The sequence below is a fragment of the Stenella coeruleoalba genome (genome assembly GCF_951394435.1).
Source record: "Stenella coeruleoalba genome assembly, contig: scaffold_146, whole genome shotgun sequence".
Classification (NCBI taxonomy): Eukaryota; Metazoa; Chordata; class Mammalia; order Artiodactyla; family Delphinidae; genus Stenella; species Stenella coeruleoalba.
In genome coordinates this window covers 41,769-56,789 of record NW_027646141.1, presented here as the reverse complement: position 1 = coordinate 56,789, position 15,021 = coordinate 41,769, and the positions used below count along the sequence as shown (strand labels likewise).

General features: G+C 44.6%; 1 long non-coding RNA gene across 4 annotated transcripts in view; it reads right to left on the bottom strand.

The window, feature by feature from the left end:
* LOC307181307 overlaps positions 1-14,774 on the bottom strand; it is a 221,618-nt gene extending 206,844 nt beyond the window's left edge. Inside the window, exon 1 of one of the 4 annotated variants that reach the window (XR_013826389.1) lies at positions 14,689-14,774. This is a non-coding gene — a long non-coding RNA (uncharacterized lncRNA). Of the gene's footprint in view, positions 1-13,113; positions 13,186-14,688 lie in introns of those variants that run through there. The other 3 variants (XR_013826390.1, XR_013826391.1, XR_013826392.1) reach the window with 3 other exon arrangements.
* Between the last annotated feature and the right edge of the window lie 247 nt (positions 14,775-15,021).

Here is a 15,021-nt window from a genome sequence, read left to right as displayed (position 1 = left end):
GGGTATGGTGATTCTAACTGAAATAAGTCACACAGAAAAAGAAACATCATAAGATATCAGTAATACACGGAATGTAAACTTGGCTACACAGGAACTGAATTACAGAACAGAACAGGGTCTCAAATTTAGAAAACCAACTTATACTTGCTTAAGGGGAAAGGTGAGTTGGGGTGCTGCATAAAACCAGAGATTGAAATGAGCACAAAGTTCCTTAAGCGAAATATGGAATAGACAAGAGCTACTCCTTGCTCAACGAAATGGACTCAACACCGCATATTAAACGCCTAAGAATGTACCTGACTAGTAAGTATCTTAAAACTTATAGATTGCTATGTCTCCGAAAGAGAATCAAGCATGTGTACAGGGGCATAAACGCAGCAGTGATAGGATTGGAGAGGTTCAGTGAGCAAATGAAGTCCTTTGAAGTTATATTGCATGGTACCCATTCCACGGGTTTCAACTACACAGATTTTAGGTATTCTTCCTTCAGCTAAAACATGCATGTGGAACCCAGAGTATGATCAACCATGTGATCGGGAGACGTGTTCAAATATGTCTCAGTTTTCCTCCCCTGGTACTCGGGTGCAACATTCCAGACGCTTTACTAACACTCTCCCCACTTGGAGAGTCAGTCCCTTTAACCTCCTGTTTGGCCCAGTTTGCAATTTCTGCGGAAGATGAACAGGAATAGCGAGAACCAATGAGAGGCTAGCTGGAGGTGTCTGGACGGGCAAATTTAACTCTCATTTCCCACCAGGAAGAGGAAATAACCAAAGGCTCAGCGTGCCGTACCGGAACCAGATTAGGGCCTGAAGCCATCCTGCGGTGTTGCGGCCAGCTCAAAAGAAAGCGAGTTGAAGAAAGGAGCTCAGGGGCACTGTAATTCACAAACCTGCAAAGTTATAAATGACAGCTATCGTCCAAAAATAGACTGAAGTAAGGCTGCCAAGAGGACTTGAAAGCGGGGCAGAATTGCAGGAATCCGATTTCAGGAAGTAGACTGGAATTGCATTGAAAGCATAGGAAAAGAGGCAGAACGTCCACAATGATGCACTTGGCCAAAAAGGGCGTATGCGTTTTTTCCTGAATATATTCAGGAAAAAACGCATACGCCCTTTTTGGCCAACCAAGCAAGCTTGCAAAGGAAATCTGCACTACAATGAAGTCTCACTTCCCCCCGGTCAAAAGGGCCATCTGAAAAAAGTGTAAAATCCAGAAAGGCAGGACAGGACATGGAGAACTGGGAGCCTTGTTATGCTGATGGGCGGGATGTAAATTGCCAACAGCCACTCCGGAGAAGTGTATGGTGTTTCCTGAAACATCTAAAAAACAAAGCAACAGAGCCTAGTGCACTTCCACTTATGGTCCTATAGCTTAGGGAAATTAAAATCAAAAAGACACAGCCACCCCAAAGTTTGGGACGCCTCTGTTTACAAGAACCTCGTTTACCGTACAAGTTCAATATCACAGAAAGTGAAAAATGGATAAAGAAGTTGTGGTACTCATGTACAAAGCAATATCACTCAGCAATGAAATCTATGTCACCAGGCCCGTAGCAGCATAATGAGTGGATTCAGGTATGGTGATTCTAACTGAAATAAGTCACACAGAAAAAGAAACATCAAAAAATATCACTAATACATGGAATTTAAACTTGGCTACAGAGGAACTGAATTGCAAAACAGAACAGGGTCTCAAATTTAGAAAACCAACTTATGCTTGCTTAAGTGGAAAGGTGAGTTGGGGTGCTGCATAAAACCAGAGATTGAAATGAGCACAGATAAAGTTCCTTAAGCCAAATATGGAATAGACAAGAGCTACTCCTTGCTCAACGAAATGGACTCCACACCCCATATTAAACGCCTAAGAATATACCTGACTAGTAAGTATCTTAAAACCTATGGATTGCTATGTCTCCGAAAGAGAATCAAGCGTGTGTACTGGGGCATAAATGCAGCAGTGATAGGATTGGAGAGGTTCGGTGAGCAAATGAAGACCCTTTGAAGTCATATTGCATGGTACCCATTCCACGGGTCTCAACTCTCCAGGTTTAAGGTGTTCTTCCTTCAGCTAAAACATGCATGTGGAACCCAGAGTATGATCAACCGTGTGATCGGGAGACGTGTTCAAATATGTCTCAGTTTTCATACCCTGGTACTCGGGTGCAACATTCCAGACGCTTTACTAACACTCTCCCGACTTGGACAGTCAGTGCCTTTAACCTCCTGTTTGGCCCAGTTTGCAATTTCTGCGGAAGATGAACAGGAATAGGGAGAACCAATGAGAGACTAGCTGGAGGTGTCTGGACGGGCAAATTTAACTCTCATTTCCCACTAGGAAGAGGAATTAACCAAAGGCTCAGCGTGCCGTGGCGGAAACAGATTAGGGCCTGAAGCCATCCTGCGGTGTTGCGGCCAGCTCACAAGAAAGTGAGTTGAAGAAAGGAGCTCAGGGGCTCTGTAATTCACAAACCTGCAGAGTTATAAATGACAGCTATCGTCCAAAAATAGACAGAAGTAAGGCTTCCAAGAGGACTTGAAAGCGGGGCAGAATTGCAGGATACCGATTTCAGGAGGTAGACTGGAATTGTATTGAAAGCGTAGGAAAAGAGGCAGAACGTCCACAATGATGCACTTTGCCAAAAGGGCATATGCGTTTTTTCCTGAATATATTCAGGAAAAAACGCATACGCCCTTTTTGGCCAACCAAGCAAGCTTGCAAAGGAAATCTGCACTACAATGAAGTCTCACTTCCCCCCGGTCAAAAGGGCCATCAGAATAAAGTGTAAAATCCAGAAAGGCAGGACAGGCCATGGAGAACTAGGAGCCTTGTTATGCTGATGGGCGGGATGTAAATTGCCAACAGACACTCAGGAGAAGTGTATGGTGTTTCCTGAAACATCTAAAAAACAAAGCAACAGAGCCTAGGGCACTTCCACTTATGGTCCTATAGCTTAGGGAAATTAATATCAAAAAGACACAGCAACCCCAAAATTTGGGACGGCTCTTTTTAGAGGAATCTCTTCTACGGCACAAGTTAAATATCCCAGAGAGCAAATAATGGATAAAGAAGTTGCGGTACTTCTGTACAACAGAATACCACTCAGCAATGAAATCTATGTCACCAGGCCCGTACCAGCATAATGAGTGCATTGAGGCATGATGATTCTAAGTGAAATAAGTCACACAGAAAAAGAAACATCATAAGGTATCACTAATACACGGAATGTGAACTTGGCTACACATGAACTGAATTACAAAACAGAACAGGGTCTCAAGTTTAGAAAACCAACTTATGCCTGCTTAAGGGGGAAGGTGAGTTGGGGTGCTGCATAAAAGCAGAGTTTGAAATTAGCACAGATACCGTTCCATAAGCCAAATATGGAATAGACAAGAGCTACCCCTTGCTCAACGAAATGGATTCAACAATGAGGTATCACCTCACACCTGGTAGAATAGGCATCATTGAAAATCTACAAACAAAAAATGCTGGAAAGGGTGTGGAGAAAAGGAACCCTCTTCCACTATTGTTGGGAATATAAATTGATACAGTCATTATGGAGAACAATATGGAATTTCTTAAGAAACTAACAATAGAATTACCATATGATACAGCAATCCCAGTACTGGACATATACCCAGACAAAACCATAAATCAAAAAGAGTCATTCACCGCAATGTTCATTGCATCACTATTTACAATATCGAGGTAATGGAAGCAACCTAAATGCCCACAGACAGACGAATGCATAAAGCTGTGGTACATATATAAAATGGAATATTACTAAGCCATGAAAAGGAATGAAATTGGGTCATTTGTAGAGACGTCGATGGATCTAGAGACTGTCATACAGAGTGAAGTAAGTCAGAAAGAGAAAAACAAATCTTGTATATTCATGCATATATGTGGAACCTAGAAATACTGTACAGATTAACCATTTTGCAAGGCATAAATAGAGCAACAGATGTAGACAACAAACGTATGGACAACAAGGGGGGAAAGCTGTTGGGGGGGTGGTGGTGGGAGGAGTTGAGAGACTGGGATTGGCATGTATACATTTATATGTATAAAATAGATAACCAATAAGAACCTGCTGTATAAAAATATAAAATAAAATTCAAAATTAAAAAGAAATAAAATTTAAAAAATAAAACAGAAAAAACAATTATTCCCTGCACATACATGTATTTATATGAATAAATTATTTCCATGCTTATATCTGTAAATACAAAAAAGAGGAATAAAATCTACCTTGAACCAAAAACGAAAAAGAGAAAAAAAACACAGAACCCACCAGTTACACAGAGGAAAACCGTATCAGGGCACTTGCTCCAGTTGTAAACAATTCTGAAGTTGGTCAGTGGTGGGGAATCGTCTCCCATTCAGCCAGCAGCCCCCACACAACAAGCGTCCTCATTGCAAAGCTGGGGCACCGTGCCGAGGCATCTGTGAGTAAACGTGAGCTGAGCCCCAGGCCAGTTGCTGCTGAACTATTCCCACCCGTCCCAGGTAAAACACCTGAATATATACAAGGACTTGAAAGCCTAGAGGAAGGGCCATAGAGCCACACGAGTGACAGCATGCCGGCCGACTTGGTGCCTGCAGGCCAGCCAGGATGGTCCTGGCCCTGGGTGCTCTTCTGGAAGATTTCCATTTCCCTGCCTGAGATACCCGTCCTGTCCCTGCCCCCACTGCTTTTTTCCTTCCTCACCTCTGCCCAGGGAGAAATTCCAGCAGCAGGTATGGGTGACACATCCTCTTCTTTAGCAGGTGGCAGCCTGGCAACTGCTGCAGAAAGTCCAGCAGAGCCCCACTCACACTGGGCCACCCACAAAGCCGTGGCCTCTCACTCCCTCCCACCAGCCCAGCCCCGAGACTGCTGACAGGGCAGAGAAAATGGCGTCAGGCACGGCTGCAGGGGCTCTTGCTGCCTGGAGTGGTATTTATATTGATCTCAACCCAGGCACACCTGGGGAGGGCTGGCCGGCACGGTAAGGCTGCCCAGGTCAGCCAATCATCACCCCTCCGGGGCTCACAGTTGCAGAAAATGGAACTTGCTGAACCGGCCAGGTCCAAGGAACAGGTGTGGGCTCCTGAGAGTCAGGATAGACAAGGGGCTGCAGCTTTGGCTTGTTTTCTAATCATTTTATCTGGCCCATGAGTGGGAGACAACTTCAAGAAAACCCTCTCCTAATGAGAGGAACCCAGGAGTCAGGCAGAGGAGGGGTGGGTGGTGGTTGGAGACAGAGGCCTGGTGCCCCGGGTGCAGTGGAAGTCTCTGGAAGACCAGGTGGAGGGAGGCCTCACAGAGTGATGCCCAGGGTCACAGACCTGTCGCAGCTGCTGTTTGTTAGTTCAAGTCCTGCTCTGAGGTGCTCTGTGTCAGCTCTGAGCGACAGGTGAGCTGGGGGTGCTCTGCAATGAGGGCTATGTGCACGGTTCCTGTGTGCCCAGCCCTGCCACGGTACCTGCAAGGGTAGCTCTGTATCCTGGGAGGGGCCTGACCACGAGAGCCCCGTGGGCTGGGGTGGGGGTGGGGTACCTGCCCAGGTGAGCTCCATATTCTGGGATTGGTCTGACCACGAGAGCCCCATGGGCTGCTGGGGACCTGGTAAAGGATGTCAGGACAGTCAGTGAAGCCACCGAGGATATACCTCCAGTTGCTCCTAATTCCTACACCCTGCTGGTCATTCTACCAACCACCAGGACATGGTATTCTGTATTAGTCTTCAATGATGCCTTCTTTTGTATTCCATTAGTCCCAGAGTCACAAGAAATTTTGGCTTGTGAGTGGCAGGACTCCACATACAACTAAAACAATACTTCCGGGCCGTCTGGCCCCAAGGGTGCAAAAATTCCCACACCATCTTTGGGGAAAGCTTAGCTAAAGACCTAAAAGTTCTACCTCTGGAAAAGGAAACCCTCCTTCAATATGCAGACGACATTCTGATCACCAGCCCTACTAAGGAGGCCTCTGAACTACCAAGCCAATAAAGGATAGAAGTTGTCCAAGAAAAAGCTCAAATATCACAGACTGCGGTGACCTGCCTGGGCTTCATTCTCACAGAAGGTCAGAGAAGCCCATCCCAGGAAAGGGAAGAAACCATTTTCAGCCTTACCCCTTTCTAAAACTAGAAGACAGCTTAGGGGTTCCTGGGGAGGCCAGGGTTTGCTGCTTCTGGATCCCTAACTACAGTCTACTAGCTGGGCCTCTATATGAAACACTGAAAGGAAAAGATGATGATCCTTTTGAATAGAATCCAGAAGTGGCCTTTCAAGAATGGAAAGAGCAGTCAATTCAGACCCTTGCCCTGGAACTCCCTAATTTAGCTAAACCCTTTGACCTTTACATTCCCAGTGAAAGGTGAATCGCCATTGGAGAATTAGTGCAAAAACTGGGACCGCTTGAAATGGAACAATGCAAGAATGCCATCCAGGTAGGATAAACTACGGTCACTAAGGGGCTTGGCCCACTGCCACATCTGGCCAAGATACTGGCGGTATCTAAAAACCTGGAAATCAGCAGCCCAAAAGGCCACCTCCCTCCTAAGGGAAAAGGACCCCACGTGGTGATCCTAACCACCAACCATGCCCTGAAGTTGCAGGGTTCGCTCCGTGGGCACACCGACCTCGAGTGAGGAGGCCCTCCAACTCCAACATCCAGAGAGATAACCGGGGGCAACAGGGCACCATGACGACTCGTGTGAACATCACTTGACCTGGAGTTTCTCTCATAAAACAACAAGAGTGTGTCCCAAAAGAGTAGACTACTGCTTGCAGGACTTACTGCACCCAGAGGGGAGCTAATAATCTTGGCGGGGGAACAGTATACCACACTGTCACCATAGAAAAGCCTACAGACACCGTGATGATGGTGGCCAATAAGACCGGCTGGACTCCTGTTTACTTCAAAAGGCTGTTGACTCAGTAGCCATCATGGTCCTTGGTCACCACTGACCCTGGACTGTCTGGGAGTTGAGCGGGCAGGGCTCTGACACCTGGTGCTGTTTGTACGTTAATTCAGGGGCCTAATTGAAGAAAGCGCAGACTACTGGTCAGAGCATCTAGGCTGGCAGAGACGGTCAGCCTAAGGTGGCCGAACAAATGTGGGGCGGGGTGAAACCGGCCCCCACAGCGTCTCTGCACATCTCTTTCCTGGACCCTTAAAGGTCATTAGAATCTATAACACTTCCAATGCTGGTGCTCAGGTGGACGAGCAGGGAGGCAGGGGTCCTGGGGACAATCAACGTCACCGGGAGGCTGCTGGGGAGAAGCTCTGACCCTCGCCCCAGGGTATGAGGGCTCCCAACTCAGCACTCAGCAGTTACAGAAGAAGGGTCTGCACCCTCAGCACTCCAAGAATGAGGAACGGGACAAAAGGCAGAGGAGGGGTTTGTCCCCAGCAAAGCCCATTAAAAATCCCTGGGAGATAAAAATAGAATCTGGGCAATAAAGTCAAGTCTAACCTTTTTTATCCTTTGTGCTTTGTCTAATTTCACGTGCTCCTAGGGTCCCGCATGCAGAGGTTCCACACCCGGCACTTCAGACCAGATTTCCTAGTGCAGAATGGCTGGGTCGACACCTCAGCTCCTGGGGCCCAGTGCAGACTCCACGATATAGAGCCTGAGCTACAGCCAACCCGGCCCTCGAGAGCTCTGCCGCCTCCCTCCCTCCCACTGACTCTGACAGGATCTCTACACAGCAGCCCAGCCCACAGCCCACGGGGTAGTGCATGCTCTCACCTCTCCATTCTCTGATCAAAATATAAAGTTTCCTTTGCTTGTGAACCAAACTCAGTCTCGATCTGTTGGCCCCAATGACACTGGGCAGGGGGACACTTGTTGGGGTCCACTCTGGAGGATCAGTAACAGAAATTGAGACTATTGTAACCTCAATGAACAGATGTGTGAGCCAAACTGTAGTTAACATAGAACAGTGTATAAGGCTCGGGTAAAATAAGATGTTTTTAACACTTCCATTTGATATTTCCATCACTTTTTATAAGCAAGTTCAGTGAAAAGGTTTGTCTTATTTGTCAGGTCAATATTAGAGAAACGAAGTGATTTCTTTCCAAGGATGTACAGCTAATAATCTTGGTTAAACCTTCAATCTTGTTTTAAATGCTTTTCCATTGAAAATGATACCTCTCTTTCAGCTCCCCCATTTCTGAGAAGTATAAAATCTTATAATTTATTATTACCAAAGGGGAAAGGTGGGAGGAGGGATAAATTAACAGTTTGGAATGAACACATACACACTGCTATGTATAAAATAGATCATCAACAAGGAACTACTGTATAGCACAGGGAACTACACTCAACATTTTGCAATAACCTATAAGGGGAAATAATCTGAAAAAGAATAGATATTTTTATTGACATCATCTATCAATGACAGTTAAAGTGTAGCCTAAGGGAAGCTGGTGGTGAGTGCTTCTGACCCTGAAGACTTCAATCATCTAAAGTTTGGACTCTGCCTACTTCCCAAGGCCCTTAATGAACATATGTGTAGCCGTAGCTTAAAAACTTCCCCAGTTTGGGTTTCGGGGAGACACTGATTTTGAAAAAGCCCTGGTGTTCTCCTTACATGAATGGGACTCTTCCTACTGCTAAAACATGTCTGTCACACCCAGAGGATGGTATACCGTCTGATCGGGAAGAGTTTGGAAAAGGCATCTCATCTCCTCATCTCCTGGTGCTCGGGTTCACCCCTCCAGCGTCTTTACTAACAGTCTCCCCACTTGGAGATGTCAGCACTGTCAACATCCTGTTGCGTACAGTTTGGAATTTGTCCAGAGGATGAAGCGGAAGGATGAGGAACAATGAGAGACAAGTCCTAGGTGTTCAGACAGGCACATGTCACTCTAATTTCCAATCAGGAAGACGAATTGACCAAAGGCTAGGGTTGCCCATGGAAACAGTATAGGGCTTGAGGAAATCCCGCTGCTTTGTGGCCAGTTCCCATAAACACGAGTTGAACAATGGAACTCAGGGGCAGTAAAATTCACAAAACTGCAGAGTTGAAAATATCCATCACTGAAAAATGTCTTGAGGAAAGTCAGAGAAAAGGACTTGTAAGCAAGGGAGAATGGCAGGAAAGGGATTTGAGGAGGTAGAAAGGACTCGCCATTAAGCACAAGAAAAGGAGCTGAACATTGCCAACATTGCAGTTGGCCAAAAAGGGTGTATGCGTTCTTTTCTGTATATATTCAAGAAAAGGGCATACACTTTTTTAGCCAACCAAACAGGTGGGCACTGGAAGTCAATACTACAAAAGATATCACTTCGCATCAGTCAGAAGAGCCATCCTCATAAAGCGTAAACAACAGAAATGCAGGACAGGGCAACGAGAAGAGGGAGCCCTGTGAGACTTATAGTGGAAATGTATATTGCCAACGGCCATTCTGGAGAAGTGTATTGTGTTTACTAAAGCATCTAAAAAATGAGCTACAGAGCATAGGGCACTTGCACTCATGGGCGTATATCTTGGGAAAAACAAAAATCGAGAGGACACAGGCACCCCAATGTTTACCCCCTCTCTGTTTAAAAGATCCTCGACTAGGATATAACTTAAATGTCTCTGGAGGGAAAAAATGGATAGAGATGTGGTACTTAGGTAGAGTGGAATATTATTCAGCCTGGAAATCAATGAAATATGGCCAGTTGTAACAACTCCGGAGGAGTTACGTATGATCATTCTAAGTGACAGAATTCAAAAAGAAAAAGACACATATCATAAGATATCACTTAAAGGTGGAATCCAAAATGGCTACACATGAAATAAATTACAAAACAAAAACATAGTCAAATATGTAGAAAACACGCATAAGGCTGCTAAACGGGAAAGGTGGGGAGGGGTGAGGCATCATCCAGGAGGTTGAAATTAGCAAAGATACCATTCCAAATACCAAACTGATAATCAACAAGGCCTACACGGTAGCTAAAAGAACTGCACTCAGCACACTCAAGTCACCGGAAAAGAATATATACGACTGGTAAGAATCTGAAAAAGAATTTATTGATGTCTCTCTGTACGCGAATCAAGTGGATGTACAGCAGCAAGAAACAGAGCTTTGAAAATCAGCTGTAACCAATATAGTAATAAATTGAAAAAAATAAACGACAGAGAGACAGAGAAAACCTCTTACAACTTTTCCTCAGGGACGGTGATGCAACATGGATTGAACACATCTAGACCCACAGCAGGATGAGACATAAGGCTGGAAACTGTTTGCGCTAAGAGAAATGTGAGGTTGGGTGAGGAAATGCACACCCTTTAAAGTAATACTACCTGGTACCCATTCAATGGGTCCCAAATCTGCAGGTTCAAGGGATCTTCCTACAGCTAAAACATGCATGGAAAACCCAGAGGACTGTACACCATGTGATCGGGAGATGTGTCTAAAATGCACCTCATTTATCCTCTCCTGGTGCTCCTGTTCACCATTCCAGCCACGCTACTTAGAATCTCCCCACTTGGAGAATCAGCACATTTAAACTTCTGTTTCACACATTTTGCAAATTGTGAGGAGGATGAACGGGAAGAGGGGGAACCAATGAGAGAAGAGTTGTAGGGGTTTGGACGGGCACATATCACTCTAATTTCCCATTAAGAATAAGAATTAAAGAAAGGCTCAGCCTGCCTCACCGGAGCCAAAATAGGGCCTGAAGCAATCCTGCGGGTTTGAGGCCAGCTCACAAAAGAGCAACTTAAAAAATGGAGCTCAGGGTCACTGCAATTCACAAACCTGCAGAGTTATAAATGAAAACTAACGTCCAAAAATATGTTGAGGTAAGGCAAAGAAGAGGATCTGAATGCAAGACAGAATTGCAAGAAACAGATTTCAAGAGATAGATTGGACTCGTCTTTAACGCACATGAAAAGCGGCAGAATTTCGACAATGATGCAGTTGGCCCAAAAGGGCGTATGCGTTTTTTCCTGATTATATCCAGGAAAAAACGCATACGCACTTTATGGGCAACGAAGCAAGCAAGCAATGCAAATGTGCACAACAAAGAAGTCTCACTTCCCACCGGTCAAAAGGGCCATCCTAAAAAATTGTAAAAACCAGAAATGCAGGACAGGCCATGGAGAACAGGGAGCCTTTATACGCTGATGGGCAGTGTGTGAACTGCCGAGAGCCACTCTGGAGAAGTGTATGGTGGTTCCTAAATCATCTAAAAAACAGAGCTACAGAGCATAGGACACTTCCAATCATGGGAGTATATCTAGGGAAGTCTAAAAATCAACAAGACACAAGCACACCACAGTTTAGGGCTACTCTGTTTACAAGAACCTCAACTTCAGTACACCTTAAATATCCCAGGAAAGAGAACAATGGATAAAGAAGATGTGGTACTTATGTACAATGGAATATCTCTTCACCATGAAATCAATGTAATAAGGCTAGTAGAAGGATAAAGAGTGGATTTAGGTCCGATAATACTACTTGAAATAAGTCAAACAGAAAAAGAAACATATCATAAGATATCACTTATAGAGGGAGGGTAAATATGGCTGCACAAGAAATGAATTACAGAACAGAACGGTGTCTCACATTTAGAAAACACACTTATGTCAGCTTAAGGGGAAAGGAGAGGTGGGGTGATGCATAAAACCAGAGTTTGAAATTAGCACAGATACCGTTCAATAAACCAAATAGGTATTAGACAAGATCTACACCTTGCTCAATGAACAGGCCTCAACACACCCTATACACCGCAGAGAAATATATCTGAGGAATAAGAATCTTAAAACCCATGTATTGATATATCTCCATAAGGGAATCAAGTGTGTGCAGAGCGGCACAAACACAGCAGTGAAAAGGAGCTAAACCCCATTATAGAAATAAATTTTAAAAACAAAACGCTGAAACAATGAAAGAGAGAAAAATTCTTACAAAATTCGCTCAGGGGCTGTGATGCAACCTGGATTGACCACATATAAACCCACAGCTGGATAAGACATAAGGCTGGACACTTGGGGCTGACAGGATTGGTGAGCTTTGGTGAGCAACTGCCGAAAGTTTAATGCAATACTTCATGCTACTCATTCCAAGGGTCCCAACACTCCAGGTTGAAGGGAATCTTCCTACAGCTAAACCATGCTTGGGAAACCCAGCGACTGGTATACCATATGATCGGGAAAGGTTTCTAAAACGCACCTCATTTTTCCTCTCCTGGGGCTCCGGATCGACATTCCAGCCACTTTACTAACAACATCCCCACATGGAGTCAATGCCTTTAAGTTCTGGTATCGCACAGTCTGCAGTTAGTGCAGAGGATGAATGGGAATAGGGGGAACCAGTGAGAAACTAGCTGTAGCGGTTTCAATGGGCACATGTCACTCTAATATCACATCAGTAAGAAGAATTAACCAAAGGCACAGCAAGGTGCCCCAGAAGAAAAATAGGGCTTCAAGGAATCCTGTGGTTATGGGGCAAGACCACAAAAATAAGAGCTAAAAAATGGAGCTAAGGGCCACTGCAATTCAAAAACCTGCAGAGTTATAAAGGCCAACTATTTTTAAAAAATATATTGAGGTAAGGCTATGAAGAGGCATTGAAAGCAAGGCAGAATTGCAGGAAACCGATTTCAGGAGGTAGACTGGAATTGCATTGAAAGCATATGAAGAGAGTCAGAAACTCGACAATGATGCACTTGGCCAAAAAGGGCGTATGCGTTTTTTCCTGAATATATTCAGGAAAAAACGCATACGCCCTTTTTGGCCAACCAAGCAAGCTTGCAAAGGAAATCTGCACTACAATGAAGTCTCACTTCCCCCCGGTCAAAAGGGCCATCTGAAAAAAGTGTAAAATCCAGAAAGGCAACAGGCCATTGAGAACTGGGAGCCTTGTTATGCTGATGGGCGGGATGTAAATTGCCAACAGACACTGGGGAGAAGTGTATGGTGTTTCCTGAAACATCTAAAAAACAAAGCAACAGAGCCTAGGGCACTGCCAATTATGGTCCTATAGCTTAGGGAAATTAAAATCAAAAAGACACAGCCACCCCAAAGTTTGGGACGCCTCTGTTTACAAGAACCTCGTTTACAGTACAAGTTCAACATCGCAGAAAGTGAAAAATGGATAAAGAAGTTGTGGTATTTACTTACAAAGCAATATCACTCAGCAATGAAATCTATGTCATCAGGCCCTTAGCATCACAATGAGTGGATTCAGGTATGATGATTCTAACTGAAATAAGTCACACAGAAAAAGAAACATCATAAGATATCAGTAATACACGGAATGTAAACTTGGCTACACAGGAACTGAATTACAGAACAGAACAGGGTCTCAAATTTAGAAAACCAACTTATGCTTGCTTAAGGGTAAAGGTGAGTTGGGGTGCTGCATAAAACCAGAGATTGAAATGAGCACAGATAAAGTTCCTTAAGTCAAATATGGAATAGACAAGAGCTACTCCTTGCTGAACGAAATGGACTCAACACCGCATATTAAACGCCTAAGAATGTACCTGACTAGTAAGTATCGTAAAACCTATGGATTGCTATGTCTCCGAAAGAGAATCAAGCGTGTGTACAGGGGCATAAACGCAGCAGTGATAGGATTGGAGAGGTTCGGTGAGCAAATGAAGACCCTTTGAAGTCATATTGCATGGTACCCATTACACGGGTCTCAACTCTCCAGGTTTAAGGTATTCTTCCTTCAGCTAAAACATGCATGTGGAACCCAAGTATGATCAACCATGTGAACGGGAGACGTGTTCAAATATGTCTCAGTTTTCCTCCCCTGGTACTCGGGTGCAACATTCCAGACGCTTTACTAACACTCTCCCCACTTGGAGAGTCAGCGCCTTTAACCTCCTGTTTGGCCCAGTTTGCAATTTCTGCGCAAGATGAACAGGAATAGCGAGAACCAATGAGAGGCTAGCTGGAGGTGTCTGGACGGGCAAATTTAACTCTCATTTCCCACCAGGAAGAGGAAATAACCAAAGGCTCAGCGTGCCGTACCGGAGCCAGATTAGGGCCTGAAGTCATCCTGCGGTGTTGCGGCCAGCTCAAAAGAAAGCGAGTTGAAGAAAGGAGCTCAGGGGCACTGTAATTCACAAACCTGCAGAGTTATAAATGACAGCTATCGTCCAAAAATAGACTGAAGTAAGGCTGCCAAGTGGACTTGAAAGCGGGGCAGAATTGCAGGAAACCGATTTCAGGAGGTAGACTGGAATTGCATTGAAAGCATAGGAAAAGAGGCAGAACGTCCACAATGATGCACTTGGCCAAAAAGGGCGTATGCGTTTTTTCCTGAATATATTCAGGAAAAAACGCATACGCCCTTTTTGGCCAACCAAGCAAGCTTGCAAAGGAAATCTGCACTACAATGAAGTCTCACTTCCCCCTGGTCAAAAGGGCCATCTGAAAAAAGTGTAAAATCCAGAAAGGCAGGACATGCCATGGAGAACTGGGAGCCTTGTTATGCTGATGGGCAGGATGTAAATTGCCAACAACCACTCGGGAGAAGTGTATGGTGTTTCCTGAAACATCTAAAAAACAAAGCAACAGAACCTAGGGCACTTCCACTTATGGTCCTATAGCTTAGGGAAATTAAAATCAAAAAGACACAGCCACCCCAAAGTTTGGAACGGCTCTGTTTACAAGAACCTCGTTTACAGTACAAGTTCAACATCGCAGAAAGTGAAAAATGGATAAAGAAGTTGTGGTATTTACTTACAAAGCAATATCACTCAGCAATGAAATCTGTGTCATCAGGCCCTTAGCAGCACAATGAGTGGATTCAGGTATGATGCTTCTAACTGAAATAAGTCACACAGAAAAAGAAACATCATAAGATATCAGTAATACACGGAATGTAAACTTGGCTACACAGGAACTGAATTACAGAACAGAACAGGGTCTCAAATTTAGAAAATCAACTTATGCTTGCTTAAGGGTAAAGGTGAGTTGGGGTGCTGCATAAAACCAGAGATTGAAATGAGCACAGATAAAGTTCCTTAAGTCAAATATGGAATAGACAAGAGCTATTCCTTGCTCAACGAAATG